Source organism: Carica papaya, chromosome 4, assembly GCF_054855325.1.
Source record: "Carica papaya isolate Zhongbai chromosome 4, ASM5485532v1, whole genome shotgun sequence".
Lineage (NCBI taxonomy): Eukaryota > Viridiplantae > Streptophyta > Magnoliopsida > Brassicales > Caricaceae > Carica > Carica papaya.
Window position 1 is genome coordinate 12,813,291 of NC_142312.1, and position 15,795 is coordinate 12,829,085.

The 15,795-nt window shown below is 38.0% G+C and overlaps 1 pseudogene; it reads right to left on the reverse strand.

Moving 5' to 3' along the window:
* Positions 1–10,073: 10,073 nt before the first annotated feature.
* On the reverse strand, positions 10,074–11,452 carry LOC148266280 (uncharacterized; annotated as a pseudogene).
* Positions 11,453–15,795: the final 4,343 nt, after the last annotated feature.

Consider the following 15,795-nt stretch of genomic DNA (forward strand, 5'->3'; position numbering starts at 1 on the left):
TTTTTTTTTTAATTATGATTTAGTTTTGAATATTTTTTATTTATTTTAAACATTAAATTTCTTCCATTTCTTTGCAGAAAGTTAAAGCAATTAGATCATGTTTACATGTTTTAAAAAATATTTCAAGAGAATGATCTTATTTAATTCATTAAATTAATAATATTAAACATTTTTAATTTTAGTTAAATAAATAAGTTCATTTTTTGAAATTGTTTTTGAAATATTCTAAATAAATGAACCATATCAAATTTTTTCCATCAAGATTAGAAAGAAAATACATGTTTTAAACGAATGACAAGTATAGGGAAACTGAGTTATAACAAAAAAAAATTAAGATTAAATTATAATAAATATCACAATTTGAAAACTAATTTAATAGTTTACCTAAAAGAAAGTAATAGACCCTCTTGTAATTATGCTCAAATTTTAAAGACAGCTTGTTTTAAGATTAATTAAATATAAAATATAAATTTATAAATACTAATAGAAAATATGGTGTTTTCTGCCATGAAAGGAAAATAAAACAAATCAATATATTTATTTTTCTAACAATAAATTAATAGTTTATTTCATTTAAAAATAAGAATAATAGTGGTGAGTACAACCCTTCTAACATCTTTCACCCTCCTTTCATCACCCAAACCACTTTAAAGCTTCAATTCTTCACTAGGTTGCTTCACTCCTCAAGGTTAGCTTACCCTTTTAAGGCATCTAAACTTATAAGATATCTCGCTTCTTGTTATAAATTTGTCTTTAAAGTAATATGGTGTAATAAGATATGTGTACTGACCTCCATTGACTAGAAGGAATAACTTTGGCCAAAAATTTTCCTATGAATGAATACTTAGGTCTCATATATGCATCCATATTATCTAAGTCTTTACCATTTTCTTTCTCTCTCTCATTAACTGACTTGAGATTACTGTTGTCAGATTTAAAGACTAAATAATATTCTATTAACAATAGTGAATATTTATATAAGAGTGCTGTAACACCCTAAATTATTTTTTTTGTAATTTATGGTTTAATTATAAATATAAATTCTTAATTTTTTCAATTTTTTAATTTTAATTTAGAGTAAAAATGAAGTAAAATTGATTGACAATTAAATTGAAAATAATTTTGGGGAAAATTTGTGAAAATTTAGGTTTTAGGAGTATTTTTGAAAAAAAATCAGAGACAGGGGTTAAAATACAATTTAGAAAAGTTCTGTCACGTGGGACGCCTAGTCAGCAGCTCCGATCAATTAGGACGCGTTGCGTGGCAGCGGACACTGACGCGGTGCCACGCGGGAGATCTGCGTGACCGCAATCGAATGACCCAAATCTGCTCCCGCACGCACGGACGACCCAAATGCATTCCCTCCCCAAACACGATCGGACGGCTAGATTTGAACGCTATCAGACGATCCAAATTAGATCGCTATGGACGGCGCAGATTGGATTGCGATGAATGACCCAAATTCACTCTCTATTTAATCGCGATCGGACTGTCCATATCAAATGCGATGGACAACCCAGATTAAAAGTGGACGGATATAAATAACCCCAATTCGCACCAAACTCTAATGCTAGCCACCAGAAACCCTCACCAAAGAAGAAGACTCGGTCGTCGGGAAGGACGATGCCCCCACCATCATCGCACCGGAGCTTTTTCCGACCGCCAAAAAAGGTGAAAAAAAATTTTTTTGCTCGAAATTCAATTTTAAGCACACCCATGGCCAAATCGGAGCAAAAAGACCACCCAATTGGCCGAAAAATACCGGCAAAGCCTGGCGGTGCCGCCACAGAGAATTTCACAAAACACCTCTGATGAGGCCCTTCTCGATTACCGTTTTGTGTAATTTTTTACCGTTGTGATCACCGTATCCTTCTCTACAGGTTGACCGGAGCAAAACACCCGACTGCAACGTGAGTCGGGGGAGCCGCCGCACCGAAAGGCTTTACCACTAGGGAGTTTCGGTTTTTTGTATTTTTTCAGCTAACCAATGCCCTTTAATGTGTTTTCTTACAGAGATCGATACAGAATTGGCTGAATTTGGCCGAAAACAGTCGACTCGAGCCGCACCGCCGCTGCGGGTGGAGGCACCGACGCCGGAGCACGACGGAGCTGTCGTGTTATAATTCCAAAATTGGTCAAGCGGACCCTATGACTGATTTTGGGTTTGTTTGGGGCATTTGTAGGTACTATTAACGCATTTTAATTCTTGAAAAAAAAAAATTTAGGGAACCTGGGAATCACTCGTAGGCGCAGTTGAACAGCTTGGTTTTTCGGGCAACAAATCGAGTAAGGATCCCTCACCCTATTCCCTATCATAGAATTGAAGTCTAAATAAATAATAATATGATATTTTGTGTGAATTTAGGAAATGTGCATAATTAATTATGGATTACTAATAGAGCCAGAACTAAAAATTATCTACTAGTGTTTGTTGATTGTTTTTACAGTTTATATGCATGATGGTATGTTATTAATTGATTTTATGGTTTTGAATGCATGTATAGTTTATTCTATGTGTTTACTACTGAATCAAGAAAAATGAAGGTTAAACGGTAAAAATTGTGTGATGAAATGAATGGATGAAACGGCAGCCTTACTAGATATCATAGGAGATAGTAGATAGACCAGGTACATAGGGAACTCTACCGTGAACGTTGTCTCATACCAGACGGGGTATGGAGACTTGATAATTTGGCGCTCATACCGGACAAGATATGGGGATGACCTGCTTCACCTTTATACCGGACGGGGTATCAAGGTTTGGTAAATTGGCGCTCTTACCGGACGGGGTATGGGAACGACCCATAATTGAGAATGTTAAATGAAAAGGTTCACGTATAGCAGAGACATCCTTATGAACCTCCATGGATACCAGCAGGCTAGTAAAAAAAGTAACAATTATTGTTTGATTTATTGATGATGGACATAGATTCATAATATGTGCTATGATTGGTGATTATTCATGGAATCATGATCTGTATAATATTATTGTCTGTATAAGTTGTTTTTATAAATTCCACTACGGTATGTGAATGATAAATGATTTTTATTATTAATAAATAAATTTGCTAAATTTAATGCTCCATTAGTATTTTTTTTTTATACTAACTTTTACTTTTGTGTCGGTGATATAGTGTGTAACGACCCCGGAAATGTGAAAATGAAATGAGTATTTAAACATATAAAATGCGGAAGTGAAACTAACTAACTAAAAGAGAAACTCGAAGATAAAACTATGAGTATGACTACAGAATCTCTAGGCATCCCCTTCGTCGTCCTCCTGCGGAACGGGCTCGGGAACCATGTCTTCCTGATCTGAAATGGTTAAATAAGGAGTGAGCTACACTAGCCCAGTAAGAACATCACGATATCTCACCGTCACGGAGGTAAAGGTGGGTAGAAAAACACAAAAGACCAACGGAGCATGATTTACAACAAATCATTTTATTCATGATAAAACCTTTACCATCCACTTACCTCGATAGAATTCATGAAACAATATAAGAAAACAATAACATTATCACAATCATGGAATAATATAAGCTGTAAAACATAGCACTTATCACGCCTTTTGTAATTCAATCATTATACCACATATTCTTTTCTCACTTACCAGCCTACTAGTATCCATGGGGGTCCATAGGGGTCCCGCTACCCGTTAACCTTTAACATTCATAATCAGTTTCCAGGGCCGTCCCCATACCCCGTCCGGTATGAGCGCCAAAACCATAAACCTCAATACCCCGTCCGGTATGAGGGTGAAACGGGCCGTCCCCATACCCCGTCCGGTATGGGCGCCAAAATCATAAACCTCAATACCCCGTCCGGTATGAGGGTGAAACGGGCCGTCCCCATACCCCGTCCGGTATGGGCGCCAAAACCATGAGATCTCCATACCCCGTCCGGCATGTGAGACCACAATCCCGGTAGGGTTCCCTACGGACCCGGTCCGTCCACCATCTCCCAGGATATCTAGTCAGGCTGACCCCATCATACAATTATCAGTCTACACAATCTTTCATTTTTCTTTTCCTCAATAAGCATCATCAATTCATATTTAAACAAGCAAATCGTAATTAATGCCAAACAGACAACATATAGTATCAGTTCTTCAGTCTTTCAACACATAATTAATAAAAAAGTAATATATGCACTCGAAACTATAAAATGAACACATCAAACCTCATAATGCATTTAAAGCTGTAAAACAGGCCAAATAACAGTAAATCATCAATCACACTAGACTCGGGCTCCATTAGCAACCTTAAGCAATTTCACACATGCGTTAATTCAAGAGATACCGTTTTATCATTTTGAACTTTAATACCGTGATAGGAAATAGGGTGAGGGGTCCTTACTTGTTTTCGGGATCCGAATACGATTCACAGTGCGCCTACAGGCCGTCCCTAATTTTCCCTGAATTTTTCCCGGGGAACTGAAACACACTAACAATACCTGCACGTGTTCCAAAAAATCTCAAATTAGGCTCAGGGCCCCTTTTTGGCCAATATCGCAACTCCGGCACGGCGGCTCCGCCGTGCTCCGGCGATTCGCCTTGGGTTGGCTGTTTTCGGCCGTTTCCGGGCGAATTCGGCCACACTCGCATCGGTCCCTGCGAGAAAACAACCCTAGGGCCCTCGGGGGGCCAAAAAATCACGGAGAAGCGGAGCTTACCGACGGCGGCGCTCTCGGGTGCGGCGGCTCTCCGGCGAGGTTCGTGGTTTGGTGATTCGGCTCCGGTCAACCTGTAGAGAAAAGAATGATGATCACGGTGATATAAAAATTGCATCAAACGGAGGCCGGGAAGGGCCTCGTCGGAGGCAAAAACCGAGAGGGGGCGCGGCGGCGCCGCTGGTCTTCGACCGCGTATTCCGACCGTTTGGCCGGGATTTTGGCTTCGATTTGGCCATAGGAGGAATCAGCGTGGAAAAACGAGTCGGGGGTATGAAATTTACCTCGATCGGCGGTCGGAAATTTCCCCGGTGCGGCGGCGGGTGGCGGCGGTCGGCCTCTGGTTCGTCTTCTCCGGCGAGCGGCAGGCGGCTAGGGTTTGTGGTCTGGTGTGGGGGTTCTATTTATAACCCCTTGCCTTTTGATCTCAGCCGTTCATTTTGTTTTAATCTGGGCCGTTCGTTTTTGATTGAATCTGGGCCGTCCGTGCGATTGTATCTGGGCCGTCCGATCGCGCGATTGATCTGGGCCGTCCGATCGCGCCATCGCGGATCGCCAACGTGGCCCGTTCTGGAGCGACGTGGTCTTGCCACGTGGCAGGACCCGGTTGGCCGGGACTGCTGACCGGGCCTACTGACGTGACTGCCGACGTGGCTTTTTTTTTTTTTTTTTTTCTGTCCGGGCGCTACATAGTGTGATATCCGTACTAAGTTATTATAGTTCATCCCTTATTTAATCATTTCAGATCAAGAGGACCAAGTTCTAGAGCCCGATCCGCAAGAGGATTGCGAGTAGATGCTAGATTTCTTTATTTCCCGTTTATTTCTTTATTTTTGTATTTCTTTCAAAATGGTGAATTCCGTAACACTGTTTGGTACTTTAAGTTATTTGTGTAAGGAATATAAACCCTGAACATTTATTATACTTCTGCACTTTAATTATCTTTTATTTCTTTTGGATATTTTCGGGGTCGTTACAGTGATATAGTAGAAATAAAAAAATACAGATATAATGTTTCCTTAAAATACAGAAATTATCATAATAGAGTGTACCTAAAATACAGCAATGATCATAATAGTATTTTCCTAAAATATTGTAATTATCACAATGGAATTATATTCCTTATCACTTCCCTGCAAGTTGAGCAGGGTTAGCCAACATTGTCAACTTGTCACGCAGCCAACAAAAACTGATCATGAGAATTGATGTGTTTAACTTGCAATAACTTATCCTTCACTTGATCACGAACAAAGTGAAAATCAATCTCCACATGTTTAATGCGATGATGAAACACATGATTAGCAGTCAGATACGTGGCACTCAAATTATCACGCTATATAATAAAAGCAACGCGAAGTGGTGGGCCAATCTCATGCAACAACAAATGAAGCCATGTGATCTTGGAAGTTGTTGCAAGAGCTCTATATTCGGCTTCAGTAGAGGACCGAGATACAGAGTGTTGCTTGCAAGAAACCCAGGATATTAAATTGGAACCCAAGTAAATTGCAAAACCAGTAGTAGACTTCTGATCATCAACTGAACCTCCCCAAATTGCATCACTATATCCATGTAATAGAAAATTTGACTGCTTACTCAAAAAAAGTCCATGATTTGCTATTTTGCGAAGACACCATAAAATTCTTTTAAACAATACTCCAATGAACATCAAATGGACAATGCATAAATTGAGAGACTTTGTTAACGGTAAAGGTAATATCAGGACGAGTGAAAGTCAAATACTGTAGACCACTTACAATACTCCTAAATAGTGTTGCATCATGAAAAACCTTTCCATCTTGAGCACTAAGTTTATCTGAAACAACTGCTAGCATACGGATATGGCTACAAGTAGACATCTTTGCCCGTGCAAACAAATCTTCAATGTATTTATGTTGAGTAAGCATTAAGTAATTCGGCTTCCAATTTGCCTCAATACCAAGAAAATAATAGAGTTAGCCAAGATCCCGTAGTGCAAATTGCTTATGAAGATAAGGAATTAGCTGTTGAATAAGAATATCATTCAAACCAAACAAAAAATAACATTAACTCCACGAGAGTAATAAAAAAGAGATAGATTATTCTTAGACCCAGAGAAGCCAAACTGAGATAAAGTATTTGTGAGCCTTTTGTTCCACATCCTGGGTGTTAATTTTAAGGCATAAAGAGACTGTTTGAGCAAATAGACATGATCTTTTTATTGTTGGTCTACAAAACTTGGAGGTTGAGACATATGGACTTCTTCTTCTAAGAACTCATGTAAAAAAAATATTAGAAATATTAATATGAGTAACTTTCCATCCTCGAGAGACAACAATAGAAAAAAGAAGCCGAGTTATATTAGGCTTGACAACCGGATTGAAGATGTCTAAAAAATCAATGCCAGGACATTGAGTATACCATTTGGCAACTAAGCGGGCTTTATATCGCTCAACATAACCATCAGGTTTTCGTTTGGTTCTAAAAACCCATTTACACCCAACAATATTTTGTTTTGGATCAGGAAGAACTAACTGCTACGTACCATTTTCCATGAGCGCATTATACTCATTTTGCATTGTATCGAGCCAATGAAGATACTTTATTGCCTGAGAGTAAGAAGTAGGATCAGCTATAAAAGTAGTTGTTGTATTAAAAAAAGATGGAATCTTTCGCTTAAAATTCTCAATTTGAAATCAAGTAACCATATGATGGTGACGACCAATATTATTATATAAGATGGTTGATGGAACAGGAGGTAGAGAACTAAGCTGCTCAACATTAATAACACCAAATATCTATGGAGAATCAATGTAAATAGAAGTGGCAGCAGTATCACAATGTTGAGGAGTTTGCATAACATTAGCTGTGCCCACATCTTGCTGTCCAGAGTTACACTCACCCACATCTCTAGGTATAGAGATAGTTGTGCCCACGACTTGCACATAAGGGGAATATTCAGTACTCAGGATTTTATCCATGTGAACCAAACTCAAATGAGGCAAGGCAAAAATTAGAGGCAGATCAGTCATGGAGGATGTAGTGGTATCCATACCATTATGCTTTACATAAGGAAAAACCAGTTCATCAAATACAACATGGCATGAGACATAAAATTTATTAGATTGGGGATCAAAACATTTATAACCTTTGTAGGTTCTGCTACAACCCAAACAAACACAAGGATGAGAGTGAGGGGATAATTTTATTAGTGGAATAAGGATGCAGCCATGGATAACACAAGCAACCAAAAATTTAAAGAACATTATAATCTGGTTTGTGATTAAATAATTTTTGAAAAGGAGACATATTGTTCAAAACTGGAGTTGGTAAACAATTGATAGCATAAACGACTATATCAAATACATTTGTCCAAAATTTATGTGGGACAAAAGCATGATAGAGGCCTGCCAGTTTATACAATATGTCTATGTTTGTGTTCAACACAATCATTTTATTCAGGGGTATATAGGCAAGAAACACGTTGAGATATTCTATTTTCACGGAGTATTTGGTTAAATATTGGAATTCACCACCCTAATCAGCTTGAAAAACTTTAATTGGTCTTCCAAAAAATTTCTCGACTAGAGTGGAAAATTATTTAAAAACAGAGAGAACTTCAAATTTATAATGCAAAAATTAAATTCATATATATTTAGAATAATGATCATAAAAATAACATAATACTAAAATCCATCATTTAAAATAACCAGGGAAAGTCCCCATAAATCCGAACAAATTAAATCCAAAGGCACAGTAGCTAAATAAAAAGACAAAATAAAAGGAAGCTTATGACTTTTTAAAACTGAACAAGACTAACACAAAAAAGAAAAACTATGAGAACCCAAAATTAATTGATGATCAATTACTCTTCGAATAGTTGGTCCATTGACATGTCCTAACCGCGCATGCTAGGTAGAAAGAATAGCTAAATAAGCTTGAGCAGTATAACCCTTAGGCAAGTTAGAGAAAGAATACATGCCACCATCATCCTTGCCTTGGTGCAAGATTTCTTTTGTGTCCATATCCTTAATCAAAAAATGGTCAGCAAAAAATTCCACAGAAACTGAGTTAGAACGTGTAAAGGTATTGACAGATAACAAATTTTGTTTAGCATTTGGAACTTGTAAAATATCATGAAGAGAAAACTTACGGTTGCTAAGAGTGACACAAGAATTTCCAATATGAGATATAGATAATTTAGAACCATTACCTAGAGTAACCTCTTCAGGTCCGGTGAACTCAGAATGAATTACCAAGTTATCAAGATCAGCAAGTAGATGATATGTGGTACCATTATCCATCAGCCATGCTTGGGTAGGTTGAGATGATATGCTTGCTAGATTCGCGGATGGTTTGGTGGTAGGAGCATGAGTAGCTGAATTATTCACCTTTGGAGAAGGGCATACTCGAGAAATATGACCATTGTCGTTACAATTGTGACACACAATTGTGAAAGTATCCAAAGGCACATATTGAGAGTGAGCACCATTAAATTATTGATACCCGCGATTTTAAAAAGGAGAGAATGAGGATTGATAATTGTTTTAACCACGACCACGTCCTCTTCCCCCTGTGTCGTGCTTACTGCTTGACTGATTGGGAGAAAATTGAGAGAATTAAATAGAAGGTGGGATTATGATTGTCTCTTCCTCATATTTTATATGTCTTTCTTCTGTCAAAAGCATGTCATAGAGATCATCAAAATCATAATCATCAATACGAAATTCAAGCATTCTAGATAATTGTTTATTGCCTGGTCCAAGACCAACAACAACAAATTCAATCAGTTCTTCATCCGAAATAGGATGTTGTAATGCTGCTAGTTTATTTACAATCCCTTTAGCACGCACTACATAGGTCTCTATAGAGGAATTTTCTCACTTCAAGTTGTTCAATTGTACACGTAACTCCTAGATTTGAGCCTTTAATCGAGAGGCATATGTGGATACAAGTTTATTCCATGTTGCTCGGGCGATTGTTGTTGAGGCAGAAAGTCCCTTGAAATCTGTGGATGTTGTTGAGGCGCAGACCTTATTTTATTGGCCGAATGATAGCAATAATAATAAGTCTGAGTTTCTCTTATTGCTGAAGGTGATGTAAAACTGTTCTTGAGAATGTTGGTACCAGTTATCAAAATGTATCATTACTTTAGTATTAGGTGCTTTTCTGAATGTTATTTTTATTTATTTTTTTTAAAAAGAAGAATTATGTAGTCAAAGTTGTTAATTCCTTACTTAGAAATACCTTTTGCAACACGGTGATCAAATTAGAAAGGGCTTCTGATTTTCCAAAAGCTTCTTTTGGTCAGAGGCTCGTTTCCTGTTTTTAACTTTATTGATGGCTTTTCCTCAAAAACAACTATTGAGTCTTAATATATAAATACAAACAACATCCATCAAGATGCTCCTATGTGAAGAATAAGTCTTCCAAAAATATGGCATAACATAAAGCATATATGCAACCCGCAGTTTTGGAAGATACTACTTCAAGAACTTAACTGAAAGTTCCATCATGAATCCATGGTCTGCAATTAAAGAACTAGTTGTACAAAGTATCTCACACCTGGTTAAATCAAAACAAAATGAAAGTATTATCTTAAACCTGGCAGGAATGCAGAGAGCACAGGCATTACAAGTAGTTAAATAAAACATCCACTAATTTAGGAGAAAGACTACAAAAGAGGTTATGTAGATGTTTCAGAGCCTACTTCACTTAAAAATGAAATCCTTTCAATGGGGAGAATTTTGCATGAATTTAGGCTTCCCTCTTCAAAGCATTCTCCTTTTACTATTCCCATTCTGGCTTCTTGAAGTTGGCACCCTGAATTTCCTGCACCACCCTTGGAATCGACCCAGCAACCATTTTCTGAGCAAAGTTCAGGTCAACTTTTTCCTTGTTCTTGCTATTAATCAAACAAGTTAGTTCCGCACGGTGCAATTGAAGCTAGGCAATCTGCTCATCAATTTCTTGTATAGTTGAGGAATTTTTGTCCACTTCTATCTGGATCTGGGTTATTTTATCTTTCAATTCACTGTACTCACTCTTGAAGGAAGCAACCTTGGACTTGTTCACTTCAAGGGCTGAAAGAAAGTAGTCCGTCCTGTCTATCACTTCTTTCTTCTCTAGATAAACTTCTCTGAATGTTCTTCAACCAGTTCAGCACTAAGGGTGGGATCCCTCCGAAGTTTAGATGGAAGATTTGAGGTGGCTAACATCATTGGAGATACCAATAGACTAAATTCCATATAAAGCAGGGATGAAAGTTTGGCTCGTGCTCCAGCCATTTCATGTTCTTCGATAGCAGAGCTATCAGCTGAAGGAAGACATAAAGGCACTTCTGAAGGTTGAGTTAGAAGATCATCCAGAGAACTTAGAATGTTATCGAATTCCTCTGGGATTATTTCAACAGGCGACTGGCAGGCTGCAATCACACCATTGAGAGGAGAAATGTAAATATGGGGAATAGAGACTTGATCATCATCAAAACCAGATGTACTTTTCATATCCTTGGTAGGTGATTCACCTGTTGCTTTATCATTGAAGCAATTCACGTTAACTGCACCACCTGTATGTCTGACAGTAGATCTAGAAGATTTGCGTGGCTTTTGTTTAGATGGAGTCGGCGTGGTGTTTGGTTTCTCTTTTCTTTTCTTCTGCGTGCTAGCATGTTTTTCACTTGTTTTCTTCTCAACAAGGGGCGGCTTCCTTTGGCTTTTCCCTTCTAGGCCTCAAGGAACTGCAAGGATCTGTCCTTTTTAACTTCTTGTGTTTCTCCTTCTGGAGGAAGAGTAGCTTCCGCTAAAAATAAAGAACCACTTCAGTGAAACAGTAATAAATTATCATGAAAAGAGTATTAGGAAAATATGCAGCAATAAAGCAAGCGGAGAAGATAATAAGGAAATGTAACTTCATCTTGTCTATCTTAAGTTACTAAAAGGCCTGATTATCACCGATAAACAATTCACAGGAAAGAAAGTTCCACACTAATCATAAAGATACTTCCAGTTGAATCCACTTAGGTGAAATACAAATATTGATGCAATAAAAACTGAAGAAACAAAAGACAGAGTCTTTTTCTTTTTTTTTTTTGGTACAAGATAAAAAATTTCACTCAAAAGACATTCAGGTGAATTCATGATATAGGCAATTCTAATTATGCAAGAACGCGACCACTGAAAAAAAATATGTCACTCTCAATGGCCCCCTTCATTCTGGATGATTAACCACCGAATATGACAAAACTCTAATAATCATAAAGACCATATTAATGAGAAAACCAAAACTAACATTAAAATATTTAATATCAAGTCAGAAAAAATTCTAATTTCCATCATGGAAAGAAAGTTATAGAACAAATATTCAATCACCATGATACTTTAGAGTAGATATTTCAGTAACCAGTTAATTTTTGTTCTGTGGTGACTTTGTTACAGCTTTGATTGACCAATGACCAAAATACTGAATATGACATTGTTAAAAAGCACAAAAAGTACAACATATGATAAAAGTTACTAGTGAGGACATGTGTTAATGACATTCTATAGGAAATACGAAATAAAACCATCAATCTTACGGATGATAGAAACCCTTTCTTAATCGATTCTAGAATCCTATTGTAACACCTAAGTAATTTAATTTTTATCTTACTATTTTTATTTTTATTTATTTGAATTTTTTTGATTTTTAATTAATTTAATTTGATTTAATTTAATTTAATTTAATGAAAATAAAAATAATAATAATGATAAAATTGGGTAAAAATATTTTTTAGATTTAATTGAAATTGATTTTGGGAAAAAGGGGTGAAAATTTGGGTTTTGGGGTGTTTTTGAAAAGAAAATCGGAAACCGGAGGTCAAAACGCAATTTAGAAAAGTTGTACCACGTCAGCAGCCACGTCAGCGGCCCGGTCAGCAGCCCCGGCCAACCAGGACACGCCGCGTGGTAAGAAAGCACTGACACGGGACGGGCCACGTGGGCGATCCACGTGCGCGCGATCGGACGGCCCAGATTCATGCGTACGGACGGCCCAGATTCAATCAGGCACGGACGACCCAGATTGCATCGCGATGGACGATCCATATTTAATCTTGATTGACGGTTGAGATTAAAAGGCAAAGGGTATAAATAACCCCACCCACACCTGACCACAAAAACCCTAGCCGCCAGTGCCTCGCCGGAGAAGAAGAACCAGACGCCGGAGGAGCCGGCCGCCGCCACCCGCCACCGCACCGGGGAAGTTTCCGACCGCCAATCGAGGTAAATTTTCTCCTCCTGGCTCGTTTTTCGATGCTGAGTCCTCCTATGGCCAAATCGGAGCCAAACCATCGGCCGAACGGCCGAAAAACCCAGCCGAAGCCTAGCAGCGCAGCCGTGCCCCCCCTCTGTTTTTGCTTCCGATGAGGCCCTTCCCGGCCTCCGTTCGATACAAATTTTATATCACTGTGATCACTGTTCTTTTCTCTACAGGTTGATTAGAGCCAAACATCAAAACGCAACTCACACTGGAAGAGCTGTCGCACTCGAGGGCACCGCCGCCGGTAAGTTTCGGTTTTTCGTAATTTTTTGGCCCACCGAGGGCCCTAGGGTTATTTTATCACAGGGACCGATGCAAGTGTGGCCGAATTCGGCCGAAAACGGTCAACTCGAGGCGAATCACCGCCGCAAGCCACAACATATGTTGTGTATGATTGGATGATTGAGATCAAGGAAAAAGGCAAAAAAGTTATGTGAATTGATAAATGGATAATGTGGACAGCCTGACTAGATATTTTGAGAGATGGTGGACGGACCGGGTCCGTAAGGAACCCTACCGGGAAGGTGGTCTCTCATACCGGACGGGGTATGGAGACCTTATGTGTTTTGGCGCCCATACCGGATGGGGTATGGGGACGACATTGGAATCAGGTTGTAATGTTAATGGTTCACGGGTAGCGGGGACCCCTTATGAATCCCCATGGAAACTAGTAGGCTGGTAAAAGAAGAAAATATGTTGTGTAATGATTGAAATGCAAAAGGCGTGGTAAGTGTTATGTTATGAAGTTTATATGATTTCATGATGATGATAATGTTATTGTTTTCATATGTTGCTTTCATGGATCTCACCGAGGTAAGTGGACAGTAAAGGTTTTTATGTTAATAAACGAGTTTGTTATAAATTATGCTCCATTGATCATTTTTGTATTTTCTACCCACCTTTACTCCGTGGCGGTGAGATAGTGTGATGTCTTTACTGGGCTGGTGTAGTTCATTCCTTATCTAACCATTTCATATCAGGAAGACGTTGTTCCCGAGCCCATTCCGCAGGAAGATGGCGAAGGGGATGCCTAAAGACTTTATAGTTATATTTATAATTTTTATTTCGAGTATCTCTTTTAGTTAGTTTGTTCCTTCATGTTTTGAGTACGTTTTGGTTATTGTGCAAAACATGTTAATCAAAATTTTTATTACGCTTCCGCATTTGAGATTTTTAATACATATATTCCATTTAAATTTTTGGGGCCGTTACAGTTACCTATATTTGAAAAAAGCACATAAATAAAGAATCAGCAATTAAAACTCTGACATTACTTTTTCTCCAGAGATGATTCTTTGCCTTTAAATCATGACTTAATACTATTAAGGATTCAGGAGAGGAATATCAATTATTAGGAAGTGGAACAGATGACTTCCCTTCAGGCCGCCCTAGCGACCTGCGAGGTGAATCCAGATAGTGAGGATCAACTGGTGGAGACGTTTATCAAGGATTGCAGATTCTTTATTAAGTTTTATCACCACTCCTTTGGCCAGAACCAGTTATTGGATTGCTCCGCTCAATTGGAAAAGAAAAGCCTCTCATGTGAACTATTTTTTGCTTAGGAGGTTGCTTGAGACCACTTACGGTCTATGAAAATTTGGCCGATATTCTTGTCAACAGGTGCCCCTTTTGCTTGAGTGACAGTAAATTCCTTATCTATCTCCCTCTCTGGAGCCGTAAAAGAAGGTTAGATTCAGCCCTCAGTTTAGTCAGGCTAAACTGGGTGGTTGGTGCCAGTAGCGGCTGAGCGGTGGTACAGTATCCAAGTGGAGAAAACCAAGATATTATTCCTATAGTAGGAAAGAAAACAGAATCTTTTGGATATTTGCTGTCCTTCTGGTAAGCTTAGAGATCTTTGGTTCCAAAACTTACATATTTGGCCAGAAGATCATCCCCTCTATCATGGAAAATATCTCGAAGGCCTTAACACTTTGACAAAGTCACTTTTGCAATTATCGACTGTTTATGGGAACTGCCTTTAATACCTCCTTTCTCTTAAACTACTGTTACATTGTGTTTGGTTTATTTCCTATTCATTTCTTAGTCAATTCTAAGTTCTATTCTCTTTTGAGACTTACTAGTTATAGTTAGAAACATAATTTGTTCTGTTTAAAGTGCCACCGTCCATCTTAAATGCCTCAATGGTAAGAATTCAATCCCATATTAAAAAGTAAGAAATAAATTTTCATAGTTAAAAAATTAAAATAAATAAGTAAAAAATAAAGACAAACAGGCAATAATTCACACACTGAAAATCATATTCTCATCCTCCACATGCGAACTAGAATTAGGAATTGATTAAAAATTGATTGGAAAGTAACCCAAAAGCAACCAAATGCAACATTGGAAAGAATAAAAGAACATTTATTGAGAGTTACTTGGTAAGAAAAAAATAATAATCTGCAACAGAAACATGAAAATGAATAGATTTAGGGCAGAGTAAGTTCAAAAGAAACCCAGCAACCATCATTGATCTATCATACAACATCTGGATCTTTTGCAAACTATATATGCGTCCTTATACCTATTTTTATATCAATAACAGACCACTGAAGAGAAATATGGCAGAGCACAACGACATTGATCATAAATATATGGAGAACTCCAGAGAAATGCATTAGCAATAATAAGAAAAACTCCATACAAATCCTAAAGTAGGAGAATGTTTGAATATCTGTGGAAGATTTTGTAAAGATCCAATGTGTTGTACTTGTACTTGTGTGCGTACAAGTTAAAGTTTATAATGATGTATGTATTCACATTCCAATAAGAGTTGTCATCCCACAAAAGTTTTTTCCTTTCAACACCATCACAAGGAGCACATAGCTCAGGTACATTACAAAAAAAACC